The sequence below is a fragment of the Crocuta crocuta genome, unplaced genomic scaffold (assembly GCF_008692635.1).
Source record: "Crocuta crocuta isolate KB4526 unplaced genomic scaffold, BGI_CrCroc_1.0 scaffold2194, whole genome shotgun sequence".
Taxonomy (NCBI): Eukaryota; Metazoa; Chordata; class Mammalia; order Carnivora; family Hyaenidae; genus Crocuta; species Crocuta crocuta.
The window spans coordinates 42,553-62,240 of NW_027530402.1; the positions used below are offsets into that span (position 1 = coordinate 42,553).

Sequence of the window (19,688 nt, forward strand, 5' to 3'; positions counted from 1 at the left end):
CTCTCCTTTAAAGGGGATGTTTATAATTGAACTGAACAAGAAACACCTGTAGAGCTGTGTATCTCAGTCGACAACATAAAACATTATTTTTTGGGGCCCCTGGGTAGCTCAATTGGTTAAGTGTCCAACTTCAGCTCAGCTCAGGTCATGATCTCACAGTTTGTGGGTTTGAGCCCTGCATCAGGCTCTGTGCTGTCAGCTCAGAGCCTGGAGACTGCTTCAGGTTTTGTATCTCCTCTCTCTCTGTCTCTCCCTCACTAACCCTCTGTTTCTCTCTCTTTCAAAAATAAAATAAACATTAATTTTTATTTTTATTTTATTTTATTTTTTTAAATGTTTATTTATTTCTAGGAGACAGAGANTTCCAATAACTACAGCAGACTTAAGAAATATATAGGTAAGGTATCATTTCCCCTTTTTAACAGATGGAAAAACTGAGGCCCAGAGGGTTTTTGAATTCAAGATCAAATAGCCAAGTGTTGACAGAGTCAGAGCAAGAAACTAAGACTTCTGCTTCATGAACCAGGGGACCTTCCAGCAAGTCTAACTTTACAGGCATCAGGTAATGTAAGCCCAAATTGGCTGACTTATTGCTTTTGCTTTCAATCTATAGTCCCTTCTGAGATCCATCCTTCATAAATTAAAAAAATCCTTTCATGCAATATTAATTACTTCTTCAGATCATGAGAGAGACTTCAGTTGCTTTACTACAAAATATGGTCATTTGCAAAGGTTCTTCAAATCATTAGTGCAGGCTGACAATGCTATGCTGTCCACTACAGGCTTTAAAAAATATCCTTTTGAATTCATTACCATCACAAAATCATCTACCAGCAGAGCATTAAAACACAAAAAGACCTTTGGGAGTCTCTCTCTGTCTCTCTCTCTCACACACACACACTCACTCACTCACTCACTCACTCACTCACTATTTGGAATACGAGGAAAATGGGCCAGGGAATCTCACAACTGCCCCCAAGCAACACACTGGTTAATAAAAACACAGGCATGGGTTTAGAACTCAGCTCTTGTGACATCCAAGCCAGGTCTCATCTTTTTCAACTTGCCCAAGTCCTTCCTATTATTTCTCCTAAGAAGTCCCCAAAGAGCCCTTCTCGCTACCAGGATGAAGCGACCGAAGTTAAAGAAAGCAAGTAAACGCATGACCTGTCATAAGCGGTATAAGATCCAAAAAAAGGTTCGAGAGCACCATCGAAAATTGAGGAAGGAGGCCAAAAAACGGGGTCACAAAAAGCCTAGAAAAGACCCAGGAGTTCCAAACAGTGCTCCCTTTAAGGAGGCTCTTCTCCGGGAAGCGGAGCTAAGGAAACAGCGACTTGAAGAACTAAAACAGCAGCAGAAACTTGATAGGCAGAAAGAACAGGAAAAGAAAAGGAAACTTGAAACTAACCCTGGTGTTAAGGCATCTAACTTGGAACCTGTGAAGGAGGAATCTGGGCAATGCAAGGCTAAGAACAAAACCAAGTCAGGCAAAAAGAATCCGAAGAAGTTGTATTGTCAGGAACTTAAAAAGGTGATTGAAGCCTCAGATATTGTGCTGGAGGTGTTGGATGCCAGAGATCCTCTTGGTTGCAGGTGTCCCCAGGTAGAAGAGGCCATTATCCAGAGTGGACAGAAAAAGCTGGTACTTCTATTAAATAAATCAGATTTGGTACCAAAGGAGAATTTGGAGAACTGGCTAAATTATTTGAAGAAGGAATTACCAACAGTGGTGTTCAGAGCCTCAACAAATCTGAGGGACAAGGGCAAGATAATCAAGCATTTGAAGTTAAGGAAGCGAGCTCCAATCAGAAATGAAGGCTGTGTTGGGAAGGAAGGCCTTTGGAAGCTGCTTAAAAGTTTTCAGGAGACTTATGGCAAAGCCATTCAGGTTGGAGTCATTGGTTTCCCAAATGTGGGGAAAAGCAGCATCATCAATAGCTTGAAACAAGAACGGATATGTAATGTTGGTGTATCGATGGGGCTTACAAGGTGCATGCAGGTTGTCACCCTGGACAAACAGATCACAATCATAGACAGTCCAAGCTGCATCGTGTCTCCGCTTAACTCTACCAGCACACTTGCTCTGAGGAGTCCAGCGAGTACTGAAGTGGTGAAACCAGTAGAGGCTGCTAGCGCCATCTTGTCCCAGGCAGATGCTCGACAGGTAGTACTGAAATTTACCGTCCCAGACTTTAAGAATCCTCTGGAATTTTTTACATTGCTTGCTCAGAGAAGAGGACTGCACCAAAGAGGTGGAAGCCCAAATGTAGAAGGTGCGGCCAAACTGATGTGGTCTGAGTGGACAGGTGCCTCTTTAGGTTACTATCGCCATCCCCCTACATCCTGGACTCCTTCTCCACATTTTAACAAGGGCATCATGACAGAGATGAAAGAGGGCCTTAATCTAGAAGAATTAGAAAAGAACAACGCACACAGCATACACAGCATCAGGGGCCCTCGTTTAGCCAGTAGCATCCTTTTCCAGTCTTCGGGTCTAACAAATGGAATAATAGAAGAAATGGACATACCTGAAGAACTGCCAAAACAGAAAAAGAAACAGCAAGGGGAGGAGGAGGACCACCTTGACCTCAACAGTGACCAGGAGAGTGCTGACGAAGAAGCTGATGAAGAGAGCTTAGCCACGGTCCTAGAAGAGGAGTCCTGGGCACTGCCTGAGGAGTCTCAAGCAGATGAGTCAGCACTATCTTACATCTCAGATAAAATGACCGAAGAGGAAGATGATGCTTATGACTTCAGCACAGACTATGTATAACAGAACCTTGTCTTTTTAGAAGGTGTTTTTTTTTTTTAACATTTTGAGCAGACTACTAAGCTCTTGTATTGTGTGTGATGTATAGCTTGTNTCTCATAGGAAAAAAAGCGAAACTTAGTGAAAATGATGCTTGTAAATCATTTCTTACGAATATCCTATCATTAAGAAAAATGTTTCTCGGGATACTGTAGAAAGAGAATGTATGAAGCACCCAAGGAAACAGACTGTCTTTAGCTGAGTGATCCAAAGAAAGTTGAATGATAAAGCTCTGTGAAATATGGCCTCATCCTAGCAAATGACTTGCTTTGTTGCCACTTAAATTGCTCATCTATAATTCCTAGAAATAAACTGCAATCAAAATACAATATCTTCTATTAGTCTTGCCCACTGGGGACTGTTTCATCATAGGGAAATTATCCAAAAGGTAAATTTGTTCATTTTACTGCCTCAGTGGAAATTGCCATTAGACCACTGAGCAGGGCTAGCAAGTATTGCTTCCTTCTGAGGGTGCTTTTCTCTTCTCTAAATAGGAATGAGGAACTACAGCTAAGCCCCTGCCTCTCTCACTAACAATATCTAAATAGGAAAGAAGGAGTCTGCTCTGCCCACTTCCTCAAAGCATTATTCTCCGGCTTATTGGCTTCTCTGTGTTGGAGTCCCACCTTTGCAGTTCAGACATCACTAGTTCATATTTGGTGACCATTCATATAGAGCGAGGCTGCTGTATCTATTTTTTAACAGGTTTGCTGGGGAAATTATGGTGTAAACAAGATTATAAAGGAAGTGTTTAAACTACTTAAGAGAATAAATTGTTTTAAGCACTTTGGAAGCAATTTACAAACAATAAGTATGTTAATTGCACATCATTCTTACTTATTCATTAAAGTAGGTCCAAGGACTTCTGCTTGGCAAAACATCCTGGCAAGGGCTATGTTAGTCTGCTTCTTATTACTCTATGAACTTGAAAGTAATAAAATTGCATTTCTTTTCTATCTATAATTCCGACTGGCCTATCCCCAAGTTAGTCTCAAAGATTTGACTGTACTGTATAAAGGCTGAGTAAAATGACAAAGCCATCAGTTCCAGGTCAAAATACATAAAAGTCACAGAAAACCCTGCACCATGTTTAAGACCTTTCTTTTCACAATCTGTAGGTAACCAGTAGAAAAATCTGGTAGATGGGAGCAATGTGAAGGGGTAGAATGAAAAGTAAAAAGAGATCATTCAGAGTCCTCTGCACAATTGAAAACATTTGCCTCATGCTCCCTGGCTGTCCATGACTGCCTATTGCAGAACAAATGGCAGCTAGTATAGCTCAGGTCTGAAATTATTTAATTTAATTCAATTCAACAAATACTGTTAAGACTATTTGCCAGGCCCTATGGTAGATGCTAGGGATATGGAGATGAATTAGATTTTTTCTCCTGCCCTCAAGGAGCTCACATTTCTAGTGTCAGGGAAATGTAAGTGAAGACACTTACATAAAACATGTGGTGTTTTAATGCTATGTCAGTGGTATCTACATGTGGAGCACAGAGGAGAGAACAACCACGAAGACCCCTCTGGGTAGTGCTTACCATCAGAACTGCCTTCAGGGACATGAGATCTAAGGGGGATAGAAGTAGGGAAAACATTTGTTTGGGGGAAATAATTTGCTTCTCTCTAGCTAAAATTCTTGCTTTTGCAAGTTATGTATGAGTGTCAGAGGAGCAAGAGAGAGCATAAGCCATGCTTAATAAAATCAAGCAACTACCCTACAGCCACAAATCCATCTGGATTCTGGTTGTCTCTTTTGTAAAGTTTGGAAGACAAGTTACATTCCAAACAAGTGCTAGAAAAATCAATGTCCAAATGGGTAGTTAATTAAACCACAGAGACTGATTTCTGAGCCAGTAAAGGTTTTCTCCAGTGGTCAGGTGTTCATGACTTTCAAATTCTTTTGCAGCCTTTGCATAAAGATGAATCCTGAGGAAGTCGACCCTAGCATGGATAGCTTCTTAAAACTTCCCCTAGTCCACTTAGACATAGAAAAGGAAGATCAAGCTCTTTCCTGAAGCAGCCTATAGGTGGAGACCTTCATTTTCTTCAGCACCTCAGACCCACTCACTCTTAGCCCTACAAAAGGAGATTACCATAAAATTTACATGCTTCATGGGGAGCAAATCAGGCCCTTTTTCTCCTTTTATGAAGCCTGAAGATGTGTATTTAATCCATGTTCTTTTCTTCTTCTTCTGATCGCCTGACACTGTGCCTTTTCTCCAGAAGCTGAAAGTTCTTGGGCAACCCTCTTGGCTTCCAGATGCTGCCTGAGCCCTAGTCTCTCCCTATCACTTACCAAATAACTATATGCCATCCCTGGAAGCCTGATCCTATACAGAGCCTAAAGTGAGCAAAGGTACAAGAAGAAAACAAGGGAAATCTTGTTCAGAAACATTGTCTCTGCTCTAAGAACAATGTTTTTGTTTCTTCTAACAGGGCATGGATGACTCTGAAGCCAGACTCCTCTGTGTACTATAGTCCTTGAGCCAACAAAGTATGTTTCTGTGCAAACAAAGATGACTTTTATCTTTTGCCTCACAAACTTTTCTTCCTTGTGCTTTAAAAACCAAATGAATAAGGCATGAGAAGATAGAGAAAAAATGAAAGTATGAATGATCTCTCCCTGTGTGTTCTAAAAATAATGAAGATACAATGGCAGTCAACCATTTCATAAAATTTGCTTTTAGAAATTTTATTTTCATAAGTTAATATTTCTTCTGTCATTTGGGCTTATTATTACAAGAAGTGCTTTTTGGAATAAGAGTCTATAATACCAGAAAAGTCTCAAAATTTCCTACTACATGTTCATCTTTTCAATATTCCTAAGAGGAAAACAAGCCACATCCAAGGCTTTTCAAAGATATTAACTCTTTCCTAACTCCACTAAAAGCACACCAACTACAAAGCTGCAAAAGGGGTCAAGAAGATGGAAGGCAGCATATTGGCCATCAGTTCATCTTTTCTACAACCTTGCCTCTGGCAGTGGTGATTATTTGTTCATTAATGATGAGAAGATTAAATACAGAACATTCTATAAGGGGTAGAGAAATGTCCCAGATCACTCAATGATCCATCAGGTCTTGGCCTTATGCCTGAGAACTGGTTTTCCATGCTGTGTATGTGAAAGCTCTTGTTCTAGTCAAATAATTAGCTGGTCTTGGGGTCAAACAGTATACAGGCATACCTCTTTTTATTGTGCTTCACTTTATTGGCCTTTACAGACACTGCAGTTTTTACAAATTGAATGTTTTGGCAAACCTACGTCAAGCTAGTCTATCAGAGCAATTTTCCAACAGCACTTGGTCACTGAATGTCTCTATGTCACATTTTGATAATTCTCACAGTATTTAAAATGTTTTCATTATTATTGTATTTGTTATAGTTGACCAGTGATATCTGATATTACTATTGTCATTGTTTTGGAACACCATGAACTGCACCCACATAAGATAGCAAATTTAATTGATAAATGTGTATGTTCTGACTGCTCCACCAATCTGCCATTCCCTCATCTCTCTCCCTCTCCTCAGGCCTCCTATCTCCTGAGACACAACAATATTGAAATTAGACCAATGCATAACCCTACAATGGCCTTTCAGTATTCAAGTGAAAGGAAGAGTCACACATATCTCACTTCAAATAAAAACCTAGAAATGATTAAGCTTAGTGAGGAAGACATATATAAATCTGAGATGGCTGAAAGCTAGGCCTCTTGTGTCAGTTAGCCAAGGAAATTAACATTGTTACTCCAGTGAACACACGAATGATTACAAAGTAAAAGAGTGTTACTGGTGATATGAAGAAAGTTTTAGTGGTCTGGATAGCTCAACCCAGCCACAACATTTCCTTAAACCAAAGCCTAATCCAGTGCAAGGCCCTAATTCTGTCTCTTCAATTCTATGAAGACTAAGAGAGGTGAGGAAGCTACAGAAGAAAGCAGAGGTTGCTTCATGAGGTTTAAGGAAGGAAGCCATCTCCTTAACATAAAAGTGCCAGCTGAAGCAGCAAGTGCTGATGTAGAAGGTGCATAAAGTTAGCCAAAAGATCCAGCTAAGATAATTCATGAAGCTAACTACACTAAACAACAGATTTTCAAACTACCTGTGTATTGGAAGAAAATGCCATCTATGACATTTAAAAAAAATAAAATAAAATATTTACTTAGTATAACTTGCATTTTTAAACTTTATTTTTTAATAGTTTATTGTCCAGTTGGTTTCCATATAACACCCAGTGCTCATCCCAACAAGCGCCCTCCTCCAATGTTTTATTTATTTCTGAGAGACAGAGACAGCGTGAGCAGGGGAGGGTCAGAGAGAGAGGGAGATACAGAATCTGAAGCAGGCTCCAGGCTCTTAGCTGGCTGTCAGCACAGAGCCCAATGCGGGGCTAGAACTCACGAACTGTGAGATCATGACCTGAGCAGAAGTCAGACGCTTAACCGACTGAACTACCCAGGCACCCCCATCTATGACTTTCATAGCTACAAAGAGGAAGTCAATGCCTGGTTTCAAAGCTTCAAAGCTCAGGCTGACTCTTGTTAGGGACTCATATAGCTGGTGACTAAGTTGAAGCCAATGCTCATTTACCATTCTGAAAATCCTAAGGCCCTTATGAATTATGCTAAATCTACTCTGCCTGTGCTCTATAAATGGAACAACAAAGCCTGGATGACAGGACACCTGTTTACAGCATGGCTTACTGAATATTTGAAGCCCACTGTTGAGACCTACTGCTCAGAAAAAGATTCCTTTCAAAATATTACTGCTCATTGACAATGCACCTGGTCAACCAACAGCTCTGATGGAAATATACAATGAGATTAATGTTGTTTTCATGCCTGCTAACACAACATCCATTCTGCAGCCCATGGATCAAGGATTCATTTCAAATATCAAGTCTTGTTATCTAAGAAATACATTTTGTAATGTTAAAGCTTCCATAGATAGTGATTCCTCTGATGAATCTGGGCAAAGTAGATTGAAAAACTTCTGGAGAGGTGCCTGGCTAGCTCAGTCAGTTAAGCATCAAACTCTTGATTTCAGCTCAGGTCCTGATTGCACAGTACATGACAGCATGGGGCCTGCTTGGATTCTCTCTCCCTCTTTCTCTGCCCCATCCCCTCCCACATGTGCATGCTCTCTAAATATGTACATACATACATATATACATACATACAATAAAATAAACCTAAATAATTAAGTTTAAACAAAAAGAAAATCTTCTGGAAAGGATTCATCATTCTTGATGCCATTAAGAACATTAACGATTCATGGGAAGAGATCAAAATATCAACACTAACAGGATTTTGGAAGAAGCTGATTTCAGCCCTCCTACATGATTTTGAAGGGTTCAAAACTTCAGTGAAGGAAGTAACTGCAGGAGTGGTAGAAATAGGAAGAGAACTAGAATTAGAGGTGAAACCTGAAGATGGGACTGAATTGCTGCAATCTCGTAAAAACTTGCTTTTTATGGATTAAAAGTTGTCTCTTATTGGGGCACCTGGGTGGCTCATACAGTTAAGCATCTGACTTTGGCTCAGGTCATGATCTCACAGTTCGTGAGTTCGAGCCCTGCATCAGGCTCTGTGCTGACAGCTCAGAGCCTGAAACCTGCTTCAGATTCTATGTCTCCCTCTCTCTCTCTCTACCCCTCCCCTGCTTACTCTCTCTCTCTCTCTCAAAAATAAATAAACATTAAAAAATTTTCAAAAACAATAAATAAATAAATAAATAAACATTGAAATAAACAAACATTAAAAAATTAAAAATTGCCTCTTATGGATGAGCAAAGAAAGTGTTTTCTTGAGATGGAATCTACTCCTGGTAAAGACCTGTGGAGACTGTTGAAATGACAACAAAGTATTTAGAATACAACATAAACATAGCTGATAAAGTAGCAGCAGTGTTCAAGAGAATTGATCCAATTTTGAAAGAGGTTCTACTGTGGGTAAAAGGCTATCAAACAGCATTACATTGCTACAGAGAAATCATTTGTGAAAGGACAAGTCAATTGATGTGGCAAACTTCATTGTCTTATTTTAAGAAATTACCACAGGGCACCTGGGGGCTCAGTCAGTTAAGCATCCTACTCCTGATATCTGCTCAGGTCATGATCTCATGGTTTGTGAGATTGCTTAAGTCATGATCTCATGACTCCTGAGATTGAGCTCCAAGTCATTGGGCTCTGTACTGTGTGAAGCCTACTTGGGATTCTCCCTCTCCCTCTTTCTCTCTCTGCCCCTCCACTGTGCTTTTCTATCCTTCCCAAAGATTCCTTCCATCTGGCATTACCAGCTCCACTCCAGATTGGACTTGGGTTGGAATTTAAACAACAGCAGCAGCAACAACAACAGCAACAGATAGGCAAGAAGAACCACTGAAGAGTAGATCAAAAAAGTGACAGTCCTTCAAAACAAAAGAAATTCCACTTAAAAGGAATGGGAACAGGCCAGCTAACAACATTAGCAATTGGGGACTGCCAGAGATTGTAGTATAGAGAATATCACAGCTGTGCCTATTGCACTCTTTGTTTGTAAACAACTAATTATTCCTGCTCACCAAAGTAACACTACATCATACACAAAGGCAGAAAGCAGCACAAAGGACCAAACTATTTTCTACTTGAAGATAAACTGGAAGGAAACAAAGTTAAGCTAAACTGTGTTCCCCATATGTCAATTTGAAAGTTATGCCTTCTTGGATACACTTTCCCCTTACCTAATCTTTTGCTCTTCTATCCTTCCCCCCACCAACCTCTCTGCACTATTAGAAGTTTGGTAAATATAGTCAATTATTCTAAAGATGCCAAAACTCTCATTTCAAATTGTTTCCCAGTTAATGTACCATAGCAGAGAATGAATTGCTATTACAAGAAACTAAAAATAAAAATGTTTCAGAGTCTGTAATTGGATTGTTTTGTTGGAGTTTTTAGAGAGCCAAAGTACCAGTTCCAGGCTATTAGCTCTTGGTTTATAGGAGACTAATATAATATATTTCTTCATTAAAATACTTTGTTCTCCATGATTTAAAAATAAAATGATGCATTTTATCCTATAATCTTTCATTTTAGGGGGTTTTGGAGCTTTGGAGGCAAAATGAAAGGAGAAAAACATACAAATAGGCACTCTGCTCTAAAAATCAGCCATTAACATCATGAATGCTTTCCCTCCTTTTAAGTCAGTTTTCTACAAGGCCCACAATTCACCACATGAAACAGTCATTTATTTGTTTTTCAGAAAAAATATAGCCATATATGTCTGTGTGTTTAAAATCAAATGTCAGTAATTAGCTGCGTTTGAGACTAAAAGTATCTATATGCAATTATGGCAATTGGACATTTGAAATGACAAATTCATGGATCCCTCGACACAACTTAAACCAAATGAGACTTCTTGTTTTGTAATCATGTCATCACAGTCCTTCCCACACAATACAATGAGACTAAATTTTGTTCTGTGGTCTCTCTGTGGCCTTTATCCTAAAAGAATTAGTATGGGTGTACTGTCCTCCATGCATGGTACATGTTAAGACCTTGTACTGCTTTTCATCACAGTGTAATTACAAGTCATCATCTGTGTAATAATTTTTCACTGTCTGTCCCCTGCACCATACTCTGGGCTCCATAAGGATAGGTGCAATGTCTGTTTTCCTCTTAAATGTGTATCTTATGCCTGGTAAGATACAAAGATAGGTGGAGTAGGCATTAATGAATGAACTATCAGCCTGACTGGAGAAGGGTCTCTGTGTGAAATGATAAGGAATATAATTATATCGCACTGACACCTTACCCAACCATCCTAGTAAAATTTGCAAAATCTCTCCAATACTCACAATCCCCCTTTTCTGCCTTATTTTTCTCTATAGCACTTATATTCTAAAATACTACATATTTCACTAATTTTTTCATTATTTCTCTCCACCTACTAGAATGTTAACTCCATGATGTTAGAAATTTCTGTCTGTTGGGGTGCCTGTGTGGCTCAGTCGGTTAAACATTCAACTTTCACTCATGGTTCATGAGTTCAAGTCCCACGTTGGGCTCTCTGATGTAGGTGCAGAATCTGCTTCAGATCCTATGCCTCCCTCTCTCTCTGCCCTTCCCCTGCTTGTTCACTCTCTCCCCTTCTCTCTCTCTCTCAAAATAAATAAATATACTTAAGGAAAAAGAAAATTTCTATCTATTTTGTTCATTGCTCTTCCTGAAACCATGAAAACAATATCTGACATTAACTTGATATTCAATAACTATTTGTTGAATGAATGAATGTTTTTTTTATGAACCAGGCAAAGCTACACAAAAAAATTAAATACCAGAAGTACAATACTCCTAAATTTTGTAAGGATACACCAGAAAAAAACATGGGCCTAGAAAAGCCCTAAGATATCAGAACTAGGTCCTGTGTTACTAGGACAGGGATACCCAGAGGACCCCACCCACTTTCATCTCCCATGTATCCTGTGTAGCCTCCAAGCATCACCAAGTCACTTCAGACAACACAAAGCCTTTCTTCCCTAACACGAGCAACTTCATGTAAAATAGAGAAGGAAGCTGCTTTTTTCTGATCATGAGATTCCACTGTGACATGGGAAGAATGTGCTATGGACATTTCGAAGGTATTAGCCTAATGCCCTCTACTAAAAGCTTTTTCTTAGAATTGTCCCCAAACTTAAATTTTATAGGTGAGACAGAATACTAGCCCCTGACAGAATTCTCAGTTGCCAAGGAGGCAGAGAAGCAAGAAACAACAGGCATTTCTAATCAATGGGGTTTGGGGCTGTGAACAAGGTATCTGGAATTGTAAAGTACTAGAAGCCTATCGCTCTTCTGGGAAACTCTGTGCTAGCTGGTGTAGAAAAAAAGATTCTGGATCAGAAAGACTTAGGTTCAAGTCCTGGTTATGTGTGACCTCAGGAAAATTATTTGACCTTTATATACTTTAGTTTCATTTGTATAACTAGGATAATACTATTTCCAGTCTCATAGGGTTGTTGTGAGGATTAAGTTAGCTAATATATGAAAAGCATTGAGTCCAGGAACCAACATAGATCTCATGTCCAATTAATGTCCTCACTTCCCTTCCTTCTTTTGTATCACTTCGTGTTTTATGGAAGAAACAGGGAAAAATCAATTTGCTATTTAAAACCATTATGAAAAATCTCAAATTCTTTTTGTGGACAATGGTATCTGCTCAAAGGATGACCTCACTGAAGAGAGGTTTCATTTTTAACGTCTCCCTTTCTCTTTGCATTATAATAAAGAAAACATCTTAATATGCTGTAATGCACAGAGAAGAAACTTGGACTTTCACCTTTTATGGTTTTTTGTTTTGTTTTGTTTTGTTTTGTTTTGTTTTTTATGGAAGAGATAGACGAATAGCTCTTCAGAGCTAGCCCCTTTCTCTCTCGAAAAAGGAACAAAACTGCCACATGGCAATGTTAGATGGTCCACAAGGCATTAAAAAAAAGTCCTGCAATACAACTCAGAAAAACCTCAGAGGAGCAGAAACCCAAATGAGGAAAACTCACAACTTCCTTGAGAGGTTAAAAGAAGAAAAGAAAACCAATACAATGAGAAGGCTAGAAAGCAAGGCAAGAAAGTTGTAGATGAGCAAAAACAAAGCAAGCCTCTGCTCAAAGTAGAAAACAAAGGGATGGTCCCTCAGGAGCTCTCAGAGGTGACTAAAAAGAAAGCAGCAACCTTAGGATACTATTTAGCTCCTCTTTTTAACTACATTTTTTTCAATGTAGCTTGTGCCTGCTGACTCTGAAATGTCTAAAAGTAGAAGATCCCATAAAAGTAAGGGTTTCTTTAGGGGAGGCACCTTTGGAGGCTGGATAGCTTTTATTGATTTAAAAAGTAGCTTTCGTAGAAAAGGGAGGCAAACTTTTTTGAACTTTACCTCTCCCCTTTTGATAATGCTTAGGCAACACCTTGGGAAAGGGGGGCCAAAACAACAGTTATTAATTACCCTAATTAACCCAATTCATAAGACATATTTGTATGACCATCATGACAACTGCTTTGACTAACCAAGAATATCTTGAATATCATTTACTGGGCTTCTGTGATAATAATAATTAGTGCTACTGTGCAAAAGGTCACACTAAACAATTTATGAATGATGCATTTTGCATGGTGATTACGTGAGTCACCGGCAATGTACAGAATGTTCACCATTATGCTATTAATATGAAACAGGGTGGCTAGATTTGAAGCAGTGACTGACTCTCTAAGTATTTATTGCTAAAATGAGCAAGAGGATGAAAGTAGAAACTGTACTATGAAATAAGGCATGCAAGGAATAGTAGGGTACATTGTATTTGGCAGTTTCTCTGAAACTCTGATTCTTAAGTAATGATCACAAGTCTTGGATTCAAAAAAAGATGAAATATATAATAGTTCAGTTATGGACATAATATACTCTGGTAGGAGTGTTTGTGAGGATCAAAGGATGTTGCATTATACACAGTAGGGGACAGTGTTGGGGGAATAATACAGTCTATATCCAGATGTGCATGTTAACCCCTATACATTAAGGACAAGCCTCAGAAAAGAAAAGAAACAGCCCCTTGACAACTGGTGATGACCTTGGTCAAATAAGTAAGCAGGGCATTTCAGTTGAAAGAGCAACACTGAATTATTCTAATGCAACCGTGCCATAGTCCATATGTTAGAATAGTAACACACTTTTGAAAAATGAGTTCTGAATGTTGCTGTCACTTTTCCATACCAGTAAAGTCTCTTCACATTACACAATTATAATAGGAAATACAGATATCATTACTCTTGGTTTTAGAAACACTGTATGTTTGACAAGTTAGAAAAGAGTGGGTAAATTGCAAAAGCACTCGTCCTGTCACTTCCTATTTTGCCTTACTTTTTGTTCCCTCCCTTCCAGTGATTTTTAAAAAATGGCACAATATTTTGGTGTTGAAGAAAAAAAATGTAAACCAAATTCTTGGTTTTTATTTAATTCTTATATCAAATAATTTTATTTATTATCTAGGTCTTTCTCTAAATTGCATTTTTTGAGATCAATATTTGTCATGACTATGTTATGAACATATTCAGACTATGTTATAACTACTGTTCACAGCCAATTAGAAATTTGGCATTAATGAAGCACTCTGGTGGAGTTGGCAGAAAGAGATACAAAACACATCTCTTTGTTGCCAGTAAACTTGGATTTTTTTTTATGACAGCAAATACAGAGAAGTTTCATTTATGGTGAGCAATTACTGAGATGCTACAATAAAGCACCTGGAACACTGCCTGGCACGTGGTAAGTGTACAAGGAATGAGAAGCTATACAAAGTGAAAATTAGGCAACATTTACACTAATGTGAGACACAAGATTGTGATTCTGCACTAAGTTGAGATTCTTGAGCATTAAGATCACAATTGGTAATGCCCCTACCTTCTGTTACTTGTGGGAATCCATGACTCACATCCCTTTGCATTACTTTTGGTTCCCTCTTTTCCAGGGATGAATAAAATTGCACCATATTTTAGTATCAAAAGAAAAAATAGAAATAGATTGTAGTCTGTATGTAATGTCCATGCATGTTATACAAGAGTCTACATATGAATTTTTATTACTTTATCTATGTGTGATGGGTATATCTTAGAATCACATGATTTCTAATATCCTGCTAGCTACATATAAAAGCAGGACTGGGTGTTAAAAGACACAAGATTTTTTATCACAATTCATCCAATACCTGCAGTGGAACCTGGCAAAATGGCCACTTCCTACACAATTGTCCTTCCTGTTTTTTTTTTTTCATTATAGAACAGAATGGTGATAATAATGACATTATAAGTATCAAGTTGCCTTCTAAGGTGTTTTAAATGTGCCAAATAATAAACTGTTACTAGGAAAGTAGTATAACCAACACTTACCCTTCAAACACATAGTTCATCTTATATACTGCCCTCTATTCCCAGCCCAGTAGACTGTGAACTGCTTGAGGTAAAGAATTATGCCTCACTTACTTTTGTAAACACTGCAGTATATAGCACAGACTCTGGTGTACAGGTGCTCCATATTGCACAGCTGAATGGAACTGAACCTGTGAGCAGATATGGCTGCCTAAGGCACTGAAGTGTGCAGTCAGAGCTTATGGAAAGCTGTACATTACAGAATGTGAAGGAGAAGTGAATCTGCAAGTGTGTAATTAACAACCCAGTGACTGCTGACAAGAAAGAGAATTCAATACTACGCAGCACCGAACACAACTTAACAAGCAGCAACCCATGTAAGGGAACCTAATACTCTAGACATTGTGGAGGAGAAAATCCTGCTAGGCAGTGAGGTGTAAGGGAATCTAATCTGCTATGAATGGAAAGCAGCCTAATAGGATCTGATGTGATTGGAAACCCAATGTACTGGTGTAGAATGAAACCCAGTGCAAAATAGAAGGGAAGAGGGAATAAGCATTGGTGATTAACCAGACTGGTCACTGGAAGTTTCCTTTGTTCCAAAGACACAAAACCAAGCCAGATAAGTATTCAGCCCAGGATTTCAAATCTATTGAGGAAAGGGCAGGAATGACCTTGGCTATACAAACACTTTTTTTTTTAAGTTATTCATTTATACCACACAAACCAAGGAGTAGCCTCGGCCTGACTCCCAATCTTGCTCCCATCGTAGAGAAGCCATCCAAGAGAGAGCAAGCTGGCAGTGCCACTTGCTCCATCAGAAACAATTACTGTGTTAAATGCCTTTTGTGTTTAGAGTATTACTGCTTTGCTGGCATGGACAGTAAGAACACTGCTACTGGGTTCACAAGTTAACATGCAATCTATCCACATGGGTCTTTGAAACAAGGGAGCCCTGCAGTGCCCCAAAGAGAAAGGCTGATAGCATTTTATTTGGAAATCATTCTGCTTTTTAAATAACCTGTTCTTCAATATAGCTCTTTTCCAAACTTGCTAATAGTAAGGAAATTTACATGAAAATGGCCTTTCAGAACCATCACTATTATTTATGAGGAGCTATAACTGTGCCTGATGCTTTACTATATGCAGAATATGCTAAACCTTGCCTGTTCCTCGTGTGTAGTTATCATTATGAGACTAGCTGGTTAGAAAGAGTCCTGCATTCATATTAGCATGCTAGCCAGTATGACTACCCCCGGCCAAGCAATTCTTTGTGACACCAGAATTGTTTGAGCAAACCAGAATAAAAGTCAGGTTAAGACATCAAAAGGAGATTGGCAGTAGGGACAGACAAATGTGAAGTGCATGGACTTTTGTCAGAAGATCACACTAAACTGCACACCTCCTCACTCCCTGCAGGTGGACCCTGGTTGCCTTTTCTGATTATGTCACTGACACAAACAAGTCTCCACTTTCATCAGCACTGCCATGCCAAGACATCTTTGGAAGATCTTAAACTAGCTTTCCTCTGCATCTCACACATCAGACACAGAACTGTCACAGCCATATGCAGATTTCTCTCTATGGCCAGTGATGTTGGAGGCAGACAGGCCACAGCTGGATTCTCTGACCTTGGGCAGAGTGAAGAGAGCACACAGTTAAGAGGAGACAATGCTCTTTGGACTTCAGCAAGGAGCAAATTCAATAAAGAAGTCCGATTGGGGAAGAAGATGAATCCCCTGCCCCCGGCCACATCATCCTCTTTATTAGGACATGTCAAGAAGCGGAATAGTTGCTACAAGGACAACAGCCCAGGGAAAGCAAAAAAGAAGAGAAGCCCAGACAGTCTACCTTGCTATTGGCAAAATGAGTCCTTCCCAAACGAGTCACGCAGGGTACCAGCAACTGAGATCTGTCACAGTCTCTCTCTCTCTCTCTCTCACACACACTTTCCTCCCAGATCTCAGAAAGCAATCCTTTTCTCTTTTTCATCTAGACAGTAGCTTTTGCCCATGTTTTAAAAAATAGGTGGGGAATGATTGCCCTTGATAGAAATACTACAAAGAGAAAAGGCCAAGATGCATCCCTGTCTCCGAAGATGTAAAGATGAAGAGAGAGACAATGAAATTTCTGTGGCCTGAGGAATAAAGGCTGCATTTTGGTGCATCTGCGCGCCCTCTGGTGACTAGCAGGCAGAACTTCACAGAAGAAATGGAGAAAGGAAAGACAAAAGCAGCAGCAAATAGGGACTCAATTAGTCCTTTCTTCTCTGGATCTGCTGTCTGTTTATGCAGAGGGATGGGGAAGAGGAGGAATTCCTTATTTTCTCTATCAAAAGCAGCCAAGAAAGAAATTAAATTATAAAAATTGTCCTGAAATTACTGATTCCACATCGAGAATGCGACTAGATAAGCTTTGCATGCAGCACAAACACCGTCTTACAGAGTTTGTCTACACACCACCAATTCTACATACCACNACACTTAACTGACTGAGCCACCCAGGCGCCGCAATGGCTGCTTTTCTGAAATGAATTTGCTCTCTGCAGAATTCACATAGGACTTGGTGAACTTCTGCCATCACCCTCCTGCCTCAGCCCTTTCTACTTTTCTAACCAATGGCTACTTGTGGGATTCAAGGCTTCAGGATTTCAGCACTCAAATTCAAACCACCTGGGGCAGGGAGGAAGGTCTCCCTGAGATTAAGCCAATGGTTTAATTTCAGATCCATATTTTTCAAGCCACAGAATGTGAGGTTTTTCCACTCGCCTTCCGGCCCTGATTCCACTGGTACTCTCATTACAGCTCCACTAAGCTCTTTCCCACATTAGGGTCTTCTCACATGCTATTCCTCATCTCCGGACCATCATCCCACCTACAGCTTTTTGCATCACTAACTCCTGCTCACCCTTCAAGTGTCAATTCAAATATAACTTCCATAATCCCCTACACTACATCAAGTTCCCCCATTTGTCTCTTAATAATATGACCATTTCTTTCACAAGACTATGATTTTATATTAAGGTTTTGTCTCCCCACTCCATGGAGACAGGGACTATGTCAGTTTTATTCACCACTATTTAACCAGTATCTAGAGCAATACCAAGAAGACACTGGGAAGGCAAAGTATATAATGAAATACGTGAATGTATTCATACCAAAGCAAATTAAACAATTAAACAAAAGAATTTGCTCATATTGGCAGAAGCCCCTAAGAAAGCATTTTGGAACACTTCCCCCAAAGTCTCTGTTCTTTGGTTCTTACTCCTCCCAAACACCTAGATATACTTAGTTCCTTTAAGAAACGCTGGCAGAAATTTTATCCCACAGCCTGCTTTCTGCTTCAATCACCTTTAATTCTGTTTTCAAATTCCAAATCAAAACCCGTTCCTTGCTACAACTTACACTGCAAGTGCTTGTCTATGTTTATTTAATTTTGCAAACCAAGAAGTCGATAAAACATTATATTGATAACATAATTTAATTGTATTCTGCAAACAGGCCATCATCTGATACTGAACCAATTAATATGGAACTCTATGTATTTTCATTTGATCTAATTGTCACATATGGCATTTACAAAGTCCATTATTCAGCAATAAAGGGCTAAGAATTATTTGATCCATCTCTGACATTTGAGATTCTAAACAATCTTTTTTTTCCTCACTTTGAAATATTATCTATAAGGCATTTTACCAAACTGCATGTTGTGTCCAATATATAAGGTCCATGGGCAAAGATAAATGTTATTTTTTTTTTACAAATAGTTTATTGTCAAATTAGTTTCCACATAACACCCAGTGCTCATGCCCACAAGTGCCCTCCTCCATGCCCATCCCCTCTCCCCCCTACATCCATCAGTTCTCAGTTTTTGTCAGCATTCAAGAGTCTCTCATGGTTTGCCTCTCTCCCTTTCCCCCACCATTTCCCCCCTTCTTCTCCCCCTTGGATAAATGTTATTTTTAGACTCTTCTACTAGTAGGTGAGTAAGCATGACCTATTACATAGTCTGCAAATGTTTAACATTGGTAGGAAAACACCAAAAAGTCTTAGCTTAGTGGAATTTCACATATCTGACTTAAAGATGGGTTAATGCAATCCACCAACAGAGACATTTTAAAGTCTTATGTATGGCATACATCTACCATCACAAAAGACAGCAAAATCTGACAAACTGAAACCAGCTAAGACCAGTGAGTGATACATATCCAAGCCTCTTGTGATCATTGAAAATAGATTTTTTTTTTTTTGCTGCTGCTGCTGCTGCTCACTGATAGGGAAATTAAATTTGATTTGGTGTTAATGCTTACTTGACGTGATGTGAAGGGAAATTTCTCCCCTTGGTTCTTTACTTGCACCAAGAAAAACAACATCCCATGCAACATTTTAAGTAGACTGTCAAGGTTGTGTGGCTCAAAGTATATGATGCATTTCTCTCTACTATATTATTATCAATCACTTAATTACCTTCAATCTGAACAAGAAAGCAAGAACAAAGGGGAGAATCTGTTTCATACAGGGAAACATTCTAAAATTACTTTCAAAAGAACTGTCCACCTGAAATGAATCATTAAATAAGCTTTGTATTTTGCACATTTCACAATGGTTAGGATGATGTAATATGGGCAATTACACACAAGCAACTAGAAACTTGTTGTCCAAAATAGCTACAGCACAGCTGAGGCTTACTCTGGGTCGGTGGCTTATAGCAAAGCAACAACCTTCCCTATGCACAAAAGCACAAAAGCTGCTTTACATTCAAAGGAAACCATGAGCTGTATTTGGATATCATTTTAATTGTACATGCATGGATTACAACTTTATAAGCTAAGGGGGGGGGGATCAGATTGTACTTAAATGAACAGAAATGATTGTTACTCAACTGCTGACTCTATAGGTAACAATATCTAGTCATTAAAAACAAAACAAAACAAAAAAAAAAACACCTGATTAGGAAATAGTGGCACCCAGCTACCTATTATTTTGTTGGC

General features: G+C 39.1%; 1 protein-coding gene and 1 pseudogene across 1 annotated transcript in view; one reads left to right on the plus strand and one right to left on the minus strand.

The window, feature by feature from the left end:
- The window catches only part of PCDH19 (protocadherin 19), a gene marked incomplete at its 3' end in the record, with an annotated part of 80,191 nt that overhangs the window by 34,872 nt on the left and 25,631 nt on the right, over positions 1 to 19,688 (minus strand). The gene's annotated exons all lie outside the window — the stretch shown is intronic.
- Positions 1,118 to 2,849, plus strand: LOC144233590 (guanine nucleotide-binding protein-like 3 pseudogene; annotated as a pseudogene).